Here is an 18,796-nt window from a genome sequence, read left to right on the forward strand (position 1 = left end):
ATACACACACACACACACACACACACACACACACACACACACACACACACACACATATGCACTCACACAGAGACACACACACACACACTCACTTGCAAGTACTGTGTTTCAAACCCTACCTAGCTATGTATCGGTACTACATTGTTACACAGTTATTGCAGGCACAATGGAGCTTATATGTTGGAGAGTTGTCCAAAGGTATCTTTGAAGGTGAGTGACATCAGCTGCAGTGCTAAAGGAGGGGAGAGAGAAGTGTAGGAAGTGTGAATGAGCACAAAATCAGGTATCAACAAAGACACACACAATCTCACACACATTATCACAGTTTCTAGGACCAGGATTAGAACTCCTACCTAACTAGTTTGCTATATTATAGTATTACGCAGTTATCGTGAGGGCCATGGAGCTTATAGGGCTGAGAAGAGAATTGGCAAAAGGGTTATTTCAAGGTGACTAACATCAGCAGGCATGCTAAAGTAGGGCAATGGCAGGTGTAGTGAGTGTGAATGGCCTCAAAATCATTCATCTCCGCACACACACACACACACACACACACACACACACACACACACACACACAAAATCACAGTTGCCAGGACCAGGTTTAAAACTCCTATCTAACTAGTATGCTACACTACAGTATTACACAGTTATCACAAAGTGCCACAGAGCTTATAGTGCTGAAACTTGGCCAGTGGTTTATTTCAAGGTGACTGACATCAGCAGGAGTGCTAACATGGGCAATGGGAAGTGCAGTGCATGTGAATGGGTCATAAATCATTCCTCTGGAAACACACACACAACTTTACATTTAACAGGACTGAGTATACAAATGCTACATGAATACTGATTTGTACTATCATGTTACACAGTTATCACAAGCACCACAGACACTATAGGGCTGAGGGCTAGCAAAAGGAATGTGTACAGTGATTGACATTAGCACATCATGTGATATTGGCCAATTGGATGTGTAGTGGGTGGGACAGGCCTCATAATGGAATTCTCTCTATCACTGTCTGTCTCTCTCTTGGGCTACCATGGTGATGCAGCAGTTAGCCTTGCAAGAAGTTTTCCAGTTCTATCCTTGGCTGGGGTGATTCTGTGCAGAGTCTGCATGTCCTCCCTGTTGTCTTGTGGGTTTCCTCTGGGTGCTCCGGTTTCTTTCCACATCCCAAAGACATGCTGTAGGTGGATTGGATACTCTAAATTTGCCCTAGGCGTGGGTATGTGCGTGTGTGTGCCTTCCTTGGAAGGTTGGGTGCCGGGCTGGCAACTTGACACTGTAAAACTCCACTGCCAATCATGGGCAGACAGGTGATCTGCTGTGGTGACCCCTAACTGGGAAAAGCCAAAAGAAGAATAAGAACTGTCTGTCTCTCTCTTGCCCACGCCTGTGTGTGTGTCTGTGTGTGTATGTTTGACATATTATAGTGCATTGGCCTTGGATATGTGTGAGTATTCCTATCCAATGTGTGTGTAAAGCATGAATGGTGTGGGAACATGCCCAGTATGACCTTCTGTATTGAGTGTATGAATCCATTCCGGGTAGGGTCGTACTCCAGTCCAGGGTTTGGTGTTCTACACATACAGCTAGCAACCTGTTTCTGCAGGATATCTGTAGATAGGTTGACAATATGGAGTCACAAGGTTGACAATATGGAGTCACAAAGGGTGACAGAGAGGGGGAATACTGTAACTATTGCTGTCTGTGCTGCTTGTGTTACATGGTTGGTGTTAGCAGAGATATTCAGATATTAATTCTGTTTTACACTGTGATGTATTATGTCATCAACTACTGACAGATATAATTATTTGCTCACAGTTATTTACTGGGAAATACAAGAAGAATGAAGCTGAGTCCAGTATTGTGGTCCACAGCTTACACATTCTTGCACACTCCTGCCATTCTGGAGGGGTAGCTACAGACACTTGCTGATGGGTCTGTGTAAATGGTCCCGCACACTGGTACTATGGTGTCTGAGGATACCCTTCTTGTACATATATCGACTTAACAGAATGGCCATATCCTGCTGTGGCCATACCTCTCAGCTCTACAGATTCACCCAGCTTACCCAGATGCAGGGTTCATATATCTGGTCAGTTCCCCTTCACATTGTGGGTTATGAGCAGGTTTGTAGCCACCCATTACTGGGTTTGCAGGCAGGGGTAGTATGGGCACACATTAGATTTTCAGACTTCACACACTCCATGACGTCCATGCATCTACACCCCCCCCCACTCTGTTATTCTATCCTCTTCCTAACATTATGCGACCAACATCTGAGAAGTATTCATATAGTTGAACCTTCACCCCAGCGGTATTTATGGATTGGTCCACAGTTCATACAGTGGGGCATGGGAGGCATGCTACTGGGATTTGTCAACATGGCCTTGCATTTCTATTCAATTGACTGTGTTAGGTTGTTAGTTGTGATCTCATGAGATACCATACATTGGCACTACGGGTGAGGCACAAGGCTTTGACAGAGGACTGTAGGCCATTTGGTAGGGATGCAGGCCATCTGTAGCAGGCCACTGCATTCTGTCACTCCTACATTCCCAGGCTGTGAGCCAGTGGATTCCGCTGGGGTGACAGGGTAAGTGTGCAAGGTGTTAATGGCAATAGCTCCTGTCCATATTGATCCATTGGTCTGGATGCAAGCAGGGTGCTGCTTACAGCTAGGGACACACCTGCATAGAACAGCTTTTCAGCATGCTGCATTCTGTGGATATTCCCATACAGAAGTGGGGTCATACTGTACTCATTCCCAACAGCAAGGATATGACCTGTGATAAACCTGTGGCTGATGGTGGGGTGAGCTGAGTGCATGTGTGATATGGAAGCTACTTGCAGCTGACTCACAGATATACCTGGGATATTCCCTTTATGCTGCCTTGTGCAGGGACATAGGAAGTCTCTCATTACTTCATAAATGTGCCTTTTGTGGTCTGCCAATGATTGGCCAGACTACATCAGTATTCCATACTACACAGACAACTAATGTGCTGCCAACCTGTCTGTACAATTCCAAAGTTGTGTGCAGCTGACAGTTAAATTTTATGCACTCTGTCTAGGGTACTTCCGCCTGTGTACTGTGTGTATGTATGGGCCCACATTCATAGCATGTCCATCTTTCAGACAGTGACTGATATTAACATCTGGACAGTGAGTATGGACAATTGCTGACATGGGTATTGCTGAGAAGCATTGTGTTTGGCACTGCAGTTGTCAGAACATGGCCCTGTCAACTACAGTACTGCCCATAGGCCACCGAGACGCAACTCTCCATGCCTACATGCTGACCACTTCCAGACAATATTGAACACACAACAACCTAACACACAGACCCCTGCATATTGTACACATGTAACAATCTGTCCTGTAGATTGGGCCAGCTCAGGTAATCTGTGCTCCACTGACACTACTCCTTACACTTACATGTTACTGCATTTCTACACAGGATTGTGGGGGGGGGGGGCACAACTGACAACTTTAAACTGTGCTGTGACTGTACTGGTATGTCAGGTACACTGTTGGCTTTCACATCATTTTGTATTCTGGCCTATCATGCAGACTGGAGGCTTATCAGTGGAGTACAGATCTTAGGTTTTACTGACCTACATTTCAGTTTCAGACTTCTTACCCTTCAGAACTAACATACAACTGCCAGACCTGTTGCAGTCTGTTTGTGTAGGTCTGGAGGGGGGCTGTTCACCATTGCCATCAACTAGAGGCCTTAACCCATCCTTTCTTTATGGTCATCTACACCTGTTCTGCTGGCTGAGGCTGGTGGTGAGTATGTGAGCCTCACTGACATGCATGTGTGTGTCCTATGGACACACATTTGGGCCACCACATGTACTGCAGTGGGATTTGTCACCTTGTCTAGTACTGCCTAGTGTGCTGACACCAGTATTTTTTATGGATTTCATGCTGCCCATATAGATGTCCAGTATCTGCTGCCATCCCATTCAGCCACCCAATTCCCTTGCATGCTTGCATCCATACCATAGATACAACTATCAGAACATACTACTCCATTCAGTAATTGATAGAAAGAGTGACTTACCTTGTAGCTGGGGCAATATTGAGGATGGTGTTGGATGCACATAGTACACTCCCTATACATGGTAAAGCACAGGTAGTGTCATGTTTGGCATGCCTTTTACTGTATGTGTGAGTCAGAGGCAGGTGTCATTCCCTGGTTTTCTACAGTGTCAGTGTATGTACTATGCGTTGCCTCTTTGCCAAGCCCTGGGCATACTGGGCATGCCTCCTTCTGTCTACATTGACAGGATCAGGTGGTTCCTCCTCTGAGTCCCTCTGTGCCTGTGATGGCCTTGGCAATGGTGAGGGGCTTTGTGGTCTTGCCCCATGCTGTTCCTGCTGCAGCTGTTTCCACAGGATCATATTGTGTAGCACGGCACATACTATGAACATTTGTGTACATGTAGCTGGAGAATACTGCATGACTCCACCGGGTATGTCCAGGCAGTGGAACCATGAGCATCCCAAACACATGCTCTATTATGATTCTCGTTTGTACATGTTCCTCATTATGGAGTTCTTGTTCAGGTGTGTGCATTTCTGAGGGGTGTCATCAGCCACGGCTCCAGTACGTAGCCAGCATCCACCACTAGGTGGCCATATGGGATGTCCCCACTGGCAAATGACTCGTACAGCTGTGTCATATGCCAGTTGTGGGAGTCGTGATAGCTTTCAGGGCTGCTAGCACACACATTCAAGATAATGCCCTGGGCATCACACACAACCTGGCAGTTGATGGAGGGGAAGCCCTTGTAGTTTATATAGACCCTACCCCGCTTGCCGGGTTGTGCTTTGATGTGTATGTGCATGCAGTCTATAGCATCCACTATCTCAGGGTATTCTGCTATTTGGTAGAAGAGATGCATACTACTGGTCAATGCCTCACAGGTGATGGGGAAATATATGTGCTCACCGGCATGTGCTGACATGGCATCCAGGAATTAGTGAAGTACCCTGGATGCTGATGCCTGTGAAATCCCCATGATATCCCCAGTTGCCCTTTGGAAGGTACCTGTGGCTAGTATTCTTAAGCCTACCTTGGTATCCACTGGAATGGGTTCCCCTCTGTTGGTTCTGTGTATGAGGTGGGGCCAGCACAACTCAACAATTTGCTGTAGAATGTCCCTGTCCACTCTATAGCGCTCCACTATCTCCAGCTCATGTAGACCCTGGTAGGTTACCCTGGGTCTGTACACTCTTCTCCTCCTCCTCACTGTAGGATGAACATCAGCATTCACATTCTCACCACCCTCAGCCTCTTGCACATATTGATGTATGAGAACGACAGCAGCCCCTATCATTTTGTTAGTTTTTTCAGGTACAATTTCTCTGTCTGTGTACATCAGTGGTGTAGAGTTTGTGGATAAAAACAGAGTGAAAGGGGTATGCATAGTTTATAGTAGTGTGCTGGGTGCTGATGCCTGTGAAATCCCTATGATATCCCCACTTGCCCTTTGGAAGGTACCTGTGGCTAGTATTCTTAAGCCTACACATACCTTGGTATCCACTGGAATGGGTTCCCCTCTGTTGGTTCTGTGTATGAGGTGGGGCCAGCACAACTCAACAATTTGCTGTAGAATGTCCCTATCCACTCTATAATGCTCCACTATCTCCAGCTCATGTAGGCCCTGGTAGGTTACCCTGGGTCTGTACACTCTTCTCCTCCTCCTCACTGTGGGATGGTCATCAGCATTCACATTCTCACCACCCTCAGCCTCTTGCACATATTGATGTATGAGAATGACAGCAGCCCCTATCATTTTGTTAGATTTTTCAGGTAAAATTTATCTGTCTGTGTACATCAGTGGTGTAGAGTTTGTGGATAAAAACAGAGTGAAAGGGGTATGCATAGTTTATAGTAGTGTGCTGGGCTGGGCTGCTGCCTGTGTAATTGACTGATTCTGATACATTTCACCTGCCAGCTATGCTAGTTCTCCTTGATTGCCTTCCTACTGCTGTTGTCCCTTCCCATTGCTTTCCTGTTTAAGCCCTGAGGCGCACCCACCAAGCATACCCAGTGCTCACATGTGAACTGAGCTGCTATTTCCTGTTTTTTTTTTTGTTTGTTTTGTTTAAAACCGGTGCATGGTGTGCACATCCTTTTAAGGAGAGAAAACAGTGCTCAACAACGTGAGACACACCCCCTTCCTTAGCTCTGCTTAGCTAAGAGCAAACATGGGCCGCAGGGCTCCAATAAGTTTACTCCAAGCATGACACACCCCCTACTGAAGTCATCCTCTTGTCCTGCCTATATGGTTTCCTATGCCTGCACCTGCATGATTAGATGCTGGCTTCCAGTAGGTAGAAATCTGTGATTCAGTATAGGTCCCTTCATTTGCATACCCCAGTGTGCAGGTCCATAGTTACAATTTTCATGCACACCCTTTCCCCTTGGTAACCATTGCTCCCTTGTTTTGTTTACATTCTTTCTGCCATTGACTATAATGGCAGAATGCATATTTCTGTAAAATGGCAGTCCCCCCCCCCCTTTTTTTTTTTTTTTATTTTCGGCACCCCAGTGTTTGCGCACCACTGCCCTTAGCATAAACAGCCGAGATCAGCCAAAAAAAAGTTTTATCTTTACAAAAAGTATTTTACTTTTAATGCCAGGGCCCTTATATTTGGCCATTGGCTTATCTGTTCTACATAATACATGCTTTTCACGAGCTGTCATGCCTCTGTTTTGTCAGATGCAAAAATGTATTCGGCTACTAGCCGAATACATTTTTGCACTGACACTGTTCCTATACGGAATCCATTCAGCTTGCTGGATCACAAAATCATCTCATTTGCATGGTTTTCAGCAAGCAAATGAGGTGATTTGCATACTGAACAGAATTCCATGCAGGAACAGTATAGGGCCACTTGTGCACATGAAAACGTCCCTATCCTGTATTGCACGGTGGCCATATTGCGTGCAGGAACAGCTATACTGTTCCTGCACAGAATATGGCCATTCATGAATCCGGCCCAGAGTCATTGGCAAATTCTCCTCTAACATAGAGGCTCTCCAGCAGGAGCTTATGTTAAAAAAAAAAAAAAAACTTTGTTGCATTTGGGAGTCAAATTGTCCCCCAGTATATAACATTTATAATAGCCCACTTGAAACTGAAAATATAATTAGGGACTGGGAGCCTGAGTTGATAATAATGGATAATTTTCTTTCCTTTGATCACCATGTAGCAACAGCTCACCAAATGTATAAAATCAGATGGAGAGAAATCCTTTTTGTTGCAACTGATCACCACTGGGATACCATCTAGATCTAACAATGTTATTGTCCTCTTGAATTCAGTACTAATCAGATCAATTATATAATATAACAACATCTTTTGGGATGTACCTCACCAGACATATCAGACAGTGGAAAATACCCCAGACTTCGTAACAAAGAGACCATGACTTTAAAATCACTGAGCTGCAAGAAAAAAACTAGAAACACTGTCCTTCGTTTCTGAATTTTATAGTCTCCCTAGAAGATATCTATATCTTGCCTTCTGAACATTCTAGGATCTAGTCTCTTTTACCTTAACAAATGAAATAGACCCCTAATACCACAACAAGGGATCTAAAGCTGGTTTAGAGATCTATAAAATCAGATGGAGACAGATTCACCACTCGCTGTCTCCCTTACCTCAGGAATATACTCAACCTGTTGATAAAGCAGTGTGATGCACAATCTTCATACAGAGACTTGGATAATTGGAGGGGAATTCATAAATTTTCCTTGGACATGACTGGTTTAGCCCTGCTTAAGAAGGTTGGTGCAGTCTAGGTTGGGCATTGGCAAGGTGTAATGATCACAAAATTCAGTGGCTTTGGACTTCATATGATTTCTGTGGTACCTATGTAGTGTAAAACAATGTTACAAAACACAGTGTGGCACACAATAAATGCAATGCAACACAATACAACAACATTAAGGACAACACAATATTATACCACACAGCACAGCATAACACAACTTTTCACAACAAAATACAGTGCAATACAGTACTTCACAAGTCATTATAATACAGCACAATATTCTACGATTAATACAATGCAAAATAACATTACATAATGTAGTGCAACAAGAACAACACAATGCAATATAATGCAACACAGTATTGCACAACTGTGTGGTAAACTACACTGCTAAATGCAACAGTACAATACCACACCACAAAAGAACACAAGACAAAAACAGAACAACACAGTGCAGTGCAATGCAATAGTATATTACCAACTGCAGCACAGCATAATATCAGATAACACAGTGCAACACAATGTAATGACGCAGGAGAAGGAGTGCATTATAAGCATACAAATACACACACAAGTGCACATACTCAGTCCCTGTTAGAGGAATTATAAAGTTTAGCTCAGGAAGACTTGTTGAGTGTCCTTCACTCTAATCTGCTGTATTCTCTTTACAGAGTACTTTGTTGTGTCTGTAAATGGTATCAGTGCAACGTGTATTATAATGAAATCAGCAGCAACATTTGAAATGATTGCATTTTTCTGTATTCACTTTAAAGCAAAATAATGGCATATGAATTGAGCACAAGTCATTTCAATGGCAAAACAAAGTAGAAATGTAGATGAAACTCAAACTTGCACACCACATGCTGAGTTATAGAAAGTTGATTCTCTGTATGTTGTAAATGACATTCATTTTGTCATTGAAAATGCAACTGTATAAATATTGAATGGTTTATAGAATATAATTTATTGATAAGCTGCAATGCTAAGATATTGAATTCCTTTGACTTGTGGATTAACTTCCTTTCAATAGTCTCCTGTTGCTAAAGGTTTTGATACCAGGATATAACTCCAGTATCTTTAATAATGTGTGTGTGTGGGGGGGTGCTGTCAAGGTCTAACAGGGACTTTGGTTAAGCCATCCACTTCCCAGATCCTGTGGGATCGTATGTTAAGCCATCTTTTGGCATGTTCAAATAGGATTTTAGGTTAAACTCTCACTTGTGATCCATCACTATAGATATCTGATGGCACCAGAGAAATTCAAAAATAATAGCTAAGCCAGTCATAATAAAGCATTTTTTCTGTCTTTACTTTTTTTCACATCAGGTTTAGTTGAAGGTTAACTGTTTAGGCTTTTAATGCTGCCATGCTTTGCTAAAAATGTTGTGGAACCCTCTGATGGGTGGTACAATACAGATGAAACCTTAATGTGTATCCTGAGTAAGTACTTTAAAGCTTACAGGCAGTACACAGATCAAATGATTTCATGCATAAAACAGTGTCAGGCTTTCTTATGTAGTTCAGACGAGATCAATTTTTTTGTGGGTTGTACACTTCAGAGGGAGGCATAATTTAAACTCAGTTATGACTTACTGCCACAGCATGTGGAACACAAGAGCTAAATCATGCATGCTTGTATTGGGATGGTTCTCATACTGTCATCCTGAGAGAAAGAAGGGATATGCATGACAACATCTATATCACAATCATTACAAATTAAGAATAGGAGTTCCACAAGGGCCTATTCAAGGACTAGCTATCACAAACATGATGCATTAGTACATGGAAGACCCTCAGCTTCTCCAGTACACTAATGATTTTGCACTATTTCAGAGTTCAAGAGCCCCAATACACACTAATCAATATACTATAAAAAGGAATGCCCCAGGATTCCCACTCCTCATTTCTTGATACAATGGAAAATATTAGGATACAACCTAACACCCTAATAATGGGTGATTTCAACTACCCCACCATTAACTGGGAAAACTACTCATGTACCAACTCTTGTGCTCAACGTTTTCTGGAATTCATAAATTCCAATGCCTTAGATCAACTTATCCACACCCCCACCAAGGGCAGCAATATCCTAGACCTGGTCATTACCAACATGGGCAACCAGTGTTCCAAACCAGAGGTCAATTCCTCATTGGTCAGTTCCGACCACAAGCAAATCACCCTAGACATCCACATCCCAGCCCCACCCCCATTAGTGAAACCACCGTAAAAAATTTCTCTAAAGCCAACTTCACACTTCTTAAGACAGAAGTGGCAAACTTCACGACACCCATGCTGATAGACAATAGAGATACGACTGCTAAATCCAACACAATTGCACTTTATAAGCACTTACATGAGTGCATGGATCGTGCAATCCCTAACAGAACCAAGATGCTATCCTCCAAAAAAAGGAAGCCAGTCTGGTGGTCCCCTGCTATAAACAAACTCTACAACAGAAGAAAGAAACTTTTGCAAAAAAGAGTAAAATCCCATGATTGGAGGAACTCCATGGTCAGCCTCAGTAAGAAGCTGAGATCCCTCATAAAATCCTCCAAAGCTAGTTACGAAAACAAAATCGCCACTGATTCTAAAGACAACCACAAAGCATTCTATAGCTATGTCAAAAATCTCAATGGCAACACTCAGATCTGCTCTGAGTTACAGCACAATGGCACTAAATATACAGAACCAACTGATATTGCCAACATCCTGGCAGATAGGTTCAGTGCTAACTTTACCCCTCACTCATCCCCTAAAGAGCCCACCTCTATACAGGAAGAATGCAAAGTACCTGTAATCATGGCTGCACAGGTAAAAGACACACTCTTCAAAGCCAAGAACACAGCATCCATGGGACCTGACAACATCCCAGGCTGTGTTCTACATGAACTACAGAACAAACTGGCACCCCACCTAAGTACCATGTTCAATCATAGCCTCACCTCAGGCTTTGTGCCCACTGAATGGCTTTATCCCACTCCACAAAGGGGGAGCCACCATGGACCCCAGGAACTACAGCCCCATTAGCCTGATGAGCCTGGTCTGCAAGTCTATGGAGCGTATCATCATGGAACTTATAAACAATGACATTGGTAATCTCCAAACTCTGGACCCTACCCAGTTCGGGTTTGTAAAAGTCTGATCATGTCTCCTAAACCTGATAGACTTCTTTGAAGCAGTCATCAAAGCTGTAGATGAGGGTAAGGTAGTACACACAGCCTACCTAGATCTTGCCAAGGCTTTCAACACCATCCCCCACTCTGGAATTATAGACAAACTCAGTAAACTAGGTATAAATCCCTATGTCACAAGATGGGTTGCCAACTGGCTCACTGACCAAACACACACTGTGAAAGTAGCAGACTCTAAATCCAACTTCAGACCAGTGACAAGTGGAGTACCACAGGGTTCAGTCCTAGGTCCTCTCCTGTTTGGTATCTACTTATCTGAAGTACAGGCTAACACAGAAGGTCTTTGGCTAACAAAGTTCGCAGATGACTGCAAACTAGGAGCCATAATCAAATCTTCTAATGATGTGGACATCCTTACAAAAGGTCCTCACTGAGACAGATGCCTGGTGTCAAAGCCATGGCCTCAAGCTCAATGCCAAAAAGTGCATCGTCATCCCTTTTGGTAAAAACTAACACATAGGTGGTAGTCTACTTAACACCGAAAGTGTGATGAGACCTTGGGACACAGGTGGACAGTAGTCTCTCCTTTGATAATCACATTGCCACAGTAGTCAGGAAATCCTTCTACGTGGCACACCTCATCACAAAAGTTTTCTCATCCAGGAAAAAAAGAGGTCATTGTTCCCCTCTACTCATCACTCATTAGATCCATTATAAAGTACAATGCCCCTTTTGGTATGTACCTCACAAGACATCTACAACAACTGGAAAGGCCACAGAAATACCTCACAAAGAGGATTACCAGCCTCAAACAGATGCCCTACGCAGACCATCTCAAAAAATTCCAGCTTTACTCTGTCGCATATCGCCTACTCAGAGGCGATCTCTGCCTGACATGCAAAGCTATGTCAAACCCAGAGCTGCTGGACATGCTCCACATAAAGAAATCCCAACCCCTCCGAGCTACACACTCTAGGGACCTAAACCTTGTCACCACAATAAACAGAACATGCTGGAGAGATAGATTCCTGTCTCAGAGACTTCCCATACTCTGGAAAAAACTACCTACCTATATCAAACAAAGCTCCTCATTAGCACTCTTCAAGAAAAATCTTGATGATTGGATGGGAGATAGGAAATTCAGCCCGGGGATCACTTCTGTGGCTCTGCTTGACAGGGGTACATGGAAATAATTTTCTTGGGTGGCAAAAGCCAGGGTACTGTTTGGCTAGGCTTATATAGGCCCTAGGGCCAATAGCCTTGTACCTGCCTATGAACCTATGAATAAGCTCCTTAACAAAAATCAAATTATTTTGTAAGGACCCTCAAGTAGTTCTAGATATAATCAGCACTAATGCTGTTTATGTAAAGTCAGGCTCAGGCTTGGCTGTTTGGGTACAAAGCTAAACTTACCTTGGAACCACTGTGAACATACATCTCAACTGTCTAGATTTTCGCAGACTGTCCAAATTTTTGCCTCATAGTTTTGGACTTTTCCTCATATAATATATATATATAATAGGCATTTTCTGACAAATCGTTGAAGACTAAAGTCACTAAATAATGGCAGACAACTGAGTTTCAGACTTCATGGCCTTCAGAAAATGTATAATGCAAAACCTATGATTATGCCAGCTTTCTAAGTTTGTAAGAGCAACATTTATAAATTGTCCCTATTTTGCCCCCCCCCCCCCCCCCCGTTATTTTTGGTTTTGTACAGAATTTTTGCAATAACATATTCATAGGCATGTGAAAAATAAGCTTTTCTTCAAGGATCACATGAAAACTACAGTCAAATAGATAGACTGTAATTGAATTAAACAGTTTCTCACACACACACAGAAAGCATTCATAAGAGAAATATTTTTCCCTACCCAAACTGATGTATAGTAGATTTGCAGAGAAGTTGTATACCCATATAAATAAATGTATAACATTGGTAATCCCATTTAGATCTAAATACAGTGAAAAATTGAAAAACAAACCATCCTGGTGGTCCAACAACATAAATAAAATCTACAGTAAAGGAAAAACACACGGCAGATCTATAGACTCTCAATAATTAAACAAAAGTGGATGCCTGTACAAATGCTAGATTACTTTTAGCATCTCAGCTTCACCAAAACGTCTTCCTTTTTTCCTTGAAGGCTTGGGGAATCCAAGACACTAGAGGTAATAAATTGTTTATACAGACATCCTTTGCTGCTTACAGTTTTTTGGTTGTTGTCCTGTATAAACAAGATAAATTGAGAAGCATGTGTGACATCTGTAATAAATAAATCAAATTTCTTATTTATCAGAAACTTTGACTGCTCTTTGTGGCAATGTGCAATTGTAAATCTAGCTATACTTTTCAATAAATGAAGTGTTTGTTGAAAACATAGGTGATAATCACAGTATATTTATTCATTTATTTATTTATGTATTCATTTATTAATTGATAGATTGATTGATATTCCATGACGGGGAAAGTCCATCTGGGTCAGGAGCCCATTTTCAGTGGAGGCCTGGGGAGAAAAGCTCCAAACAGTGTAGACAATAGTAGTACATTATATCCTCAAAGTTAATATACTAGTAATTTTACAAAAACATTAAAATATATCATCAAATAAGTACATCATCAAATTCAACGCTTCTTGTTATAGATTTTTGCAGCAATGTTTGGTAGCAATGAATGTGCATGCCAATTTTACATTTTAAAATAAAGTTACAAGAGGTTTTGATAGAGGTAGTAATATTAAGACTTTAAAGGTTAGTGGGGAATTAGTAAAAGTATAGAGAAAGAGTAACAGGAAGGAAAAGTATACTACAGGAGATTGTAAGTTAAGTTGAGTAGTTTTAAAAGAAAGAGTTTTTTGTTAGTAGTTTGTATACTATAAGCTGAAGGATTAGGGGGATGAAGGAAAAGACTTATAGGGATTCTAGAGAGGTGGGGTTCAGCGGGAGTGGGAAGAAGGCATAGGAATGTGAAAAAATACCATCTTGAGCAAATGCAAGTCCAGGAATTGTATAAGTAGTTTTTAGTGTAACCCCAGGATTCACAAATGTAAATTCGCCATGCAGGAGCAGTGTAACAGCTCCTGCACGGAATATGGTCAGCGAGTGATCCAGGAATGTGTCATATCGAAGTGCATGAGCGAGCCAACACTGTTCCTGCATGGAGACCCGTGCGGGATGCTAATTACCTCATCTGCTGGGGAAAACCATGCAAATGAGATGAATTAGTGAGCCAGGAAGCAGGTAGGTAACCATGCAGGAACAGTATAAGCTGCAGAAATGTATTCGACTACTAGCCGAATACATTTCTGCAAAAATGAAAGCGGAGACATGACAGCTCCAATAATAGCATGTACCCTAACCTGTAGGCATGCCAGTGGCTAAATATATGGCCATTGGCATGTTAAAGTGTTTAATTTTTACAAAAATAAAAGTTTATTATTCACTGGCTGATCTCAGATGTTTAAGCATAGGGAAGCGCCACTCAAACAGGATCATGGGGAAAATTAAAAAAATGAATAATGTGAAAAGTAAATTTTAAGGGAAAACTCTCTTTTGCCATTATAGTCAATGGCAAGCAGAATCAAAACAATGGCAGGGAACAGTGGTTGCTAAGGGGGAAGGCTCTTGTGTAGTCCAGTAACTACAGATTAAGGTAGTGAGATATGTTAATGAGGGGACTTATACTGAATCACAAAATTCTTCTAAGTGTCACACTGCACCTAACCATGTAGGTGCTGTAACACCATAGTGTAGACAGGAGAAGCAATTAACATGAAAAGGGTGTGTGTCATGCTTGCTGCAAGCATATTGGAGCTCCGTTGCCCAGGTTTGTACTTAATTAGGCTCAGCTAAGTGAGGGTGTATGTCTGAGGCTGTATAGTCTTATTCCATGAACTGAGGAGCATGTTTGCACCCAGGAGGGGACCATTTCTTGCTGTTTACACTAGCTAAATGGGTCTGTGCATTGCGGCAGGGCTTAAACAGGAAGAATATAGGGAAAAAAAGGAAATAGAACAAGGAAAATGAAGTACAAATCAGCAAGATGGGATTCTGCAACTCACAATGGGTCATTGAAAGCACTAAATAATACAGCTGGCAGGTGGCTGCATAGCTGAAAATGGGAGGAGATGTAAAAAAAGAAGTAAAGGGCAACAGCACAATAAAGGAGAAATGAAGTAGAAATCACTAATATGGGGCTCTGGCAACTCATAATGGGCTATGCAAAGCACACAATATTACAGCTGGCATGTGGCTGCATAGCTGAAAATGGGAGGAGATGTAAGTAAAAAATAATTAAAAAAGGGGAACAGCAGAATAAAGACAATCATGCACAAATTACCACTAATGCATCTTACACTCACAGTGACCAAAGCAAAGCCGTGAGTAATATAGGTGGCAGATGGAATGTATCATTGTCAGCCGATCATACAGGCAGCATCTACAGTACAACACTATAAAGTATGGAAATACCTTACAGTCTGTTTTCCCCACAAACTCTGCACCATTGATGTATACATGCTGGGAATTTTAACTGGAAAAATATTAGGGGCTGCCATTGCTTTGATCAATCAGTATGTGCTACAGGCTGACGGCAGAGAAGAGGATAACGCTGACAACCACCACAGACCAAGGAGGAGGAAAAGAGTGTCCAGACCCAGGGTAACCTACCAGGGGCTACATGATCTGGAGATAGTAAAGCGCTACAGTGTGGACAGAGACATACTTCAGCAAATCACTGAGCTGTGCCAGCCTCAACTCAATGCTAGGACCAACAGAGGGGAACCCATCCCAGTGGATACCAAGGTATGTGGAGCCTTAAGAATTCTAGCTATAGGTACTTTCCAAAGACCTACTGGGGACATCATGGGGGTCTCAGAGGCATCTGCATCCAGGGTACTCCACCAGTTCCTGGATGCCATGCTACAACATGCCGGTCAGCACATTTACTTCCCCAACACCCTTGAGGAGAGGACCAGCAATATGCGTCTCTTCCACCATGTAGCAAAATGCCTGGAGGTACTGGGCACCATAGACTGCATGCACATCCACACCAAAGCACCACCTGGTGAACAGGGTAGGGTCTACATAAACCACAAGTGCTTCCCCACCATCAACTGCCAGATCATGTGCAATGCCCAGGTCATTATCATGAATGTGTGTGATGGCAACCCTGGAAGCTATCACGACTCCCATATCTGGCATTTGTCACAGCTGTACCAGGCATTTGCCAGTGGGGGCATCCCATATGACTATCTGGTGGGGGATGCTGGCTATGCACTGAAGCCATGGATGATAACACCCATCAGAAATGCACACACACCCACACAAGAATGCCATAATGAGGCACACTCACAAACCAGGCTCATTATAGAGCATGTGTTTGGGATGCTCAAGTCATGGTTCCACTGCCTTGACATATCTGGTGGAGCCTTGCAGTACTTTCCAGCCACATGTGCACATATGTTCATAGTATGTGCCATGCTACACAATATGATCCTGTGGAAACAGCTGCAACAGGAACAGCATGGGGAAGGGCCACACAGCCCACCATGATTGCCAAGGTCCCCACAAAGGGACTCAGAGGAGGAGGCCCCTAACCCTGCTCCCATAGGCAGATGGAGGCATGCCCAGTATGCTCATGCCTTGGCAAAGAGGCAATGCTTAGCACACACACTGACACTGTAGGGACCCCAGGGAATGACATCTCTCTCTGAATCACACACACAGTAAAATGGATGGCATACATATCTAATTACCTGCAACTTACCATGTATAGGCAGTGTACTGCGTGCATCCAACATAGGCAGCCCTCAAGCACCGTCCTCACAGTTGCTGCAAGCACAAGGTACATCAATCTTCTTAACAATAAATGAATGGAATAGTATGTTCTGCTAGCATATCTATGGTAATGCTGCATGCATGCAAGGGAATGGGGTGGCCTACTGAGATAGCAGCACACAACTGACAGCTATGTGGGACATCAGGAAATGTCTGGCCAAAAGTGGCCTCCACACACTATGCAGTAGTACCCAAGGTGGCAAATCTCACTGAAGTATATGTGTGGGGACAACTAAATGGGGGTCATATGTCACAGGCATGGAGTCAGGGTGGGGATTCCATAACCACCCCTCACACCCACACAGCAAGTCAGCTGTAGAAAACCACAGAGAAATGTCTGGTAAAGGAAGACAAATGGCGGCAATGTTGAATTTACTCCCTACAGACTCACACAGTGATAGCACAGCAGGATCCACATTTGCAGTAAGGCTATGAAGGGTAAGAAGTCTGAAACTCAAATGTATGCCAGTACAATCTGACCTGGGCTCTTTACTGATATGTCTCCAGTCCCCAAGACAGGGAGCAATAGTATGGTAAATGGAACCAAAATGTAAATCAAATAGCACAGTCTGTGCAAATGTGTATGGTGGACAGGTGTGCCACCCCCATATACCCACACAAATGCAGTAACATATATGTTTGCATGGAAATAGCAGCATAGCACACATTGGCAGGGCTGTACCAATACACATGAAAACATGTTGCCTGTCCACAATATGCAGGGGTCAATGAGCTATGTGTGGTTAATACTGTCTGGATCTGGCCAGCACGTTCTCCTGGCAGTCGTCTTGTACTGCCTTAGGTACAGTGCTGTCTTTGACTGGGCCATGTGCAGATAACTGCAGTGGCAACTGTTATGCATGTCATTGAGACCCACTGCTCTGCCACTGACATACCTGGAAGTCACAGTGCTATATGGAATATGCTTACACATATTAGTGACATCTTGAAGGATGTGTAGCAGAGGTGCCAAGACATTTGGGAATATAAGTGCTTTGTGGTACTGTTGCCAGTGGTCATTCTCAATAATCCTTTTTCTTATGTTTGCTTTTACAAATAATGGACATGCTTACACAGCTGAATGCACTCTGTACCCACACCCATAACTCCCAACCTCCGACAGCAGGATGTCTGGACAAGGGCAGAAAGAAAAGTAAAACAAAGGCACAATGATAGGCATGTGTTGTAAATATCACCCTTACATACTGAAAAGTTGGTATGGTGAGGGGTTTGCAGTAGCAGAAATTGTCTGAAGATTATGTATTCTGAAACAGTAATGTCTGTATTATTTTGTAACATCACACTTAAATTATATGTAACTAACTTGCCATAAAAACACAAGTTTACGTAGAAAGGATGAAACCTCTAGCCAAACACCTGGACAACCTTCCAAAAATGTACAGGTCAGAGGTATGCACACACAAGGATATGACATCTCAAGTTAGAAAGATACCACACAAGCAGGAGATCCTCAGTCAGTATACCACCAGGTTGCAGGACTGTTTACACAGCTGTGTGTCATTACTACACTGGCTGTAGCTGCACCTCACAAATGGCCTTGTTGGGCAAGAATTTACACAGCTGCCTTCATAATACTGGTCTATGCATCATACAACTAGTATTCCTCTAGTGAAGCACTTTGATGATCTGAGGATGTCTGACACTAGGAAATGACACAATACATTGCAGTTTCAGACTACAGATATGTCAGAAAATGTCTGCTAAGCAACACAAGTACCCTGAGGAAAGTCCTGTGTACTTCTGAGAGGTATGGCTGTAGCACACAAACCCTGGACTGGAGTACACCTATCTCTGAAATGGAGTCCCACCCTAACTATAGAAGGTCACACTGGGTATGCTCCTACACTTAGAGAATCACAGGACATGGAACCCACATCGGAATATATGATTGTATTGTGTATATATATCCATGCATACAGCTATGTACACCTCAAAGATCCCTACACACATGCACCAGACAGGATTACCCTCAGATAGCTGTAAGAGGCCCATATGTGATATATCTGCAT

The sequence above is a fragment of the Protopterus annectens genome, chromosome 12.part0 (assembly GCF_019279795.1).
Source record: "Protopterus annectens isolate FY-2018-M chromosome 12.part0, PAN1.0, whole genome shotgun sequence".
NCBI classification, from domain to species: Eukaryota; Metazoa; Chordata; order Ceratodontiformes; family Protopteridae; genus Protopterus; species Protopterus annectens.